The sequence below is a fragment of the Perognathus longimembris genome, chromosome 11 (assembly GCF_023159225.1).
Source record: "Perognathus longimembris pacificus isolate PPM17 chromosome 11, ASM2315922v1, whole genome shotgun sequence".
NCBI lineage: Eukaryota > Metazoa > Chordata > Mammalia > Rodentia > Heteromyidae > Perognathus > Perognathus longimembris.
The window spans coordinates 7128047-7131823 of record NC_063171.1 but is presented as its reverse complement, the minus strand read 5'-3'; the positions used below and the strand labels follow the sequence as shown (position 1 = coordinate 7131823).

At 41.2% G+C, this 3777-nt stretch overlaps 1 pseudogene; it reads left to right on the top strand.

Moving 5' to 3' along the window:
• The first annotated feature begins 2539 nt into the window (after window positions 1-2539).
• Window positions 2540-3468, top strand: LOC125359806 (annotated as a pseudogene).
• Window positions 3469-3777: the final 309 nt, after the last annotated feature.

Below are 3777 nucleotides of genomic sequence, written 5' to 3'. Positions count from 1 at the left end.
CCCAAGTAGCTATGTCTGGACACTAGGGAAGTGTAACTTGCTGCCTGGGTTTCATGGTCAGGCTTTGTGAGGTCCCTGTTAGGGTAGGCCTTCCCCACATCACTGAGCTTGAATTTTGGGTTTGAATTTTATGTGTGGTTAGTCATGAAGCCCAGCTGACCTCCCAAAGTTTATTGCTTGCTCCTGTCATAATTTATTGAATTTCTCTAGTAAAAATGAGTTCCTCTGGGGTATTATAGAATGTGATGATTGCAAAGGTCTCGGGATATATCTATCACTAATGTCAAGCATTTTCTCTGCAGAGATTTGATGAGTTAGTTTGAACACTTGCAAGAGCTCACTACTTGTAGGGATTTATGTAGTGTTATAAAGTATAAATGGTTCCTTGTAAAAGGTGAGAAAAGCCCAGCTCCCTTTCACCCATCTTCTGTATGCTACTTATTTTTGTCTGAATATCAATACCCCTCCCCCAAGGTTTTAGAGATTTGTTTTAATAAATAAATTACAGAAAGACATTTTTGAAAAAAAATAAGTGAAATGATAGGTGACAGCACCTAGGGCTAGAGATGAAAGGATGAACAAGGAGGTATTGTTTACTACAACTACTTACACTGACAGATAAAAATATTCTAAGAGGGGCTGGGGATATGGCCTAGTGGCAAGAGTGCTTGCCTCGTGTACATGAAGCCCTGAATCCAATTCCCCAGCACAACATATACAGAAAATGGCCAGAAGTGGCGCTGTGGCTCAAGTGGCAGAGTACTATCCTTAAGCAAAAAGAAGCCAGGGACAGTGCTCAGGCCCTGAGTCCAAGCCCCAGGACTGGCAAAAAAAAAAAAAAAAAAAAAAAAAAAAAAAGATTGTAGGGCTGGGAATGTGGCTTAGCAGTAGAATGCTTGCTTGGCATGCATGAAGCACCAGGTTCGATTCCTCAGCACCACATAAACAAAAAAGGCTAGAAGTGGCACTGTGGCTCAAGTAGTAGAGTGCTAGCCTTGAGCAAAAAGAAGCCAGGACAGTGCTCAGGCCCTGAGTTCAAGCCCCAGTACTAGCCTAAAAACGATCCTAAAGTTGAATGGTAGTGATGGAGAACAATACAGATACACAATACAAGTAATCTGTATACTTAAATAACAACACAGAAACAAGTTAAATTTGATTTTAAGCCTGTACATTTTATTATTATAATAACTGAGTGTAATTGCAAGGCTCTAAGTTGAGTCTCATTTAGTGGCCTCTTTCAAGAAGAAAAAGTGCATAACTATGTAGCTACTTGAGCATTCTCAAACCAAAATCTGCTATTTGAGCCTCTTACATCCTTAATCCAACTAGACTGAGGAAAAAAACACTGATTGGGAATTCCCCTAATAATTTTCCTGGAAGAGATATACTAGCAAAAAGGACAGCATGATCTCTTTATGTGACATAAGAGTAGTTTAGTTTTATCTTTCAGCTTGGAAGAGAAGATAAAAATGTACCTTTTTTGTTTGTTTCTCTCATATTCCCTTCCTGTGGTTATACACCCGCTATCACTGCATCTCATCTGAATACCCTGGACACTGTATATACGTGTATTAGAACTAGGGAAGGGAAAAGGAATATCAAAATCGAGAGACAAAGGATAAAAAGACAAATGATTTCAAAAGCAATACTTAAAAAAACATTTGGTATAAACCAACAGTACAACTCGGGGGGGGGGGGAGAAAGGGGGAGGGAGAGGCAGGGGGAAAATGAGGGAGGAGGTAACAAGTTGAACAAGAAATATATTCACTGACTTACATATGAAAAAAGTTATATTCAGAAAAAAGTTATAAGTAAAAAGTATTAAAAAATCAAAGTTGCAAAAATTAGTAATGGTTGAAAAAAATGGTGGTAAGAGGGAAATTTTAAAGAGAGTAAGAACAGAGAAGAAAGAGAGACCAAGGGGGGCATCATTTTTATTTTTTTAGCTAAAGGAAGAGAGCATCATTTTTAAAAAATTATTTGAGGGGCTGGGAATATGGCCTAGTGGCAAGAGTACTTGCCTCGTATACATGAGGCCCTGGGTTCAATTCCTCAGCACCACATATACAGAAAATGGCCAGAAGTGGCGCTGTGGCTCAAGTGGCAGAGTGGTAGCCTTGAGCAAAAAGAAGCCAGGGACAGTGCTCAGGCCCTGAGTTCATGGCCCAGGACTGCCCCCCCCCCAAAAAAAATAAAATAAAATAAAAATTATTTGATTTGACTGAAATGTTTAGAGATTACTCATTATGTTTAGGATATCCCAGCACTAACTTTATCCCTACTTCAAAGCAGAGCATAGGGTATTATGAGAGAGAATTGCTCAATATTTAAGAATTATATTAAGGGAATTATTCCATCAATAGAGTGGGAGGCTTGAGGACATTGTCATAGACTTGTGGAAATAGAAGAGCTCCATTTATCTTCAAGCTTTATCTCTTCCCTTAAAGTAATCTATATGTATGTATGGTTGTATGTATATACTCATATGTGTATATATATATACATATATGTTTGTATGTGTGTAAAGCAGAAGGTCATGGAACGAGAAAATGTGAGTTTTCTGTTGTCCTCAGAACATCCATAGCTGCAGATCCCCATTTTTGCCATAATCCTGGTCTCCCACATTCTCATCCTCATGGGGAACAGCCTCACCATCCTTCTGTTCATGATGGAGCCCAGACTCCAGACACCCATGTACTTCTTGCTGAACAATCTCTATCTGCTTGCCCTCTATATCACCTGCACGACTGTGCCACAACTTCTGGCCAACCTCTGGACCCCAGAGAAGACCATTTCCTCGTGGGGCTGCATCATATAGTTCCACATTTTCACCTGGACAGGTTGTGCAGAATGTGTCCTATTAGCAATAATGGCCTTTAATTACAATGTGGCAATCTGCCATCCTCTCAGATACAGTCTCTCCCTACATTCTGGGCATGTGTGTGGCTGGAAGCTGTATCCTGGGCCAGTGGCCTGGCTAATTCCCTGATACAGTCCACACTCACCCTCTACCTTCCCCTTTGTGAACATCACACCCTGGACCACTTCTTCTGTGAGGTACCTGCTCTGATTAAGCTGGCCTGTGGTGACACTACTGCTAATGACCTCCCCTGGATCTTTGGTGCTATCCCTTTTGGAATGATGGCCCCCCTGAGGGTTCTCATCTCCTACACTCTGATTGCCATGACTGTGCTAAAGTTACCTTCAGTGGAGGGAAGATACAAGGCACTCAGCACCTGCAGCTCCCACCTGGTGGTTGTCACCATGTACTTAGGGCCAGGCATCTACATGCACCTCCAGCCTCCTGCCAGCAGCACTCAGGCCAAGTTCCTGTCTTTATTCTACTGTGTCATCACTCCATTTCTCAACCCATTCATCAACATCCTGAGAAACAAGGATGTGAAGGCCACATGGAAGAGGATCCAACAACCCCAGGATGGGAGAAAGCCTTTCAAAGCCAGGTGATCTTTCTGTGTCCTGAAACATGCACATGTTCATATCACAACTGCGTACTCACTTCAGTTCATGCTGACAGGTCTACTTCTACAAGTAAATATCCATTAGCATCTAGGTTAACCACCACGATGACAAAGGAAATTCTTTCTTCTGGTATATTCTATATTGTGAGAGCTATATTTTTCTCTTTTTGAGAGCTCCATTTCCTAAAAGAATTTGAACAGCTGTCATTGTTCTTTCCCACACATGCATATAAAATACTTCAACCCTCTTTACCTTGTTCACTACACATCCCTTTCTATTGGTATTCACCTCTAA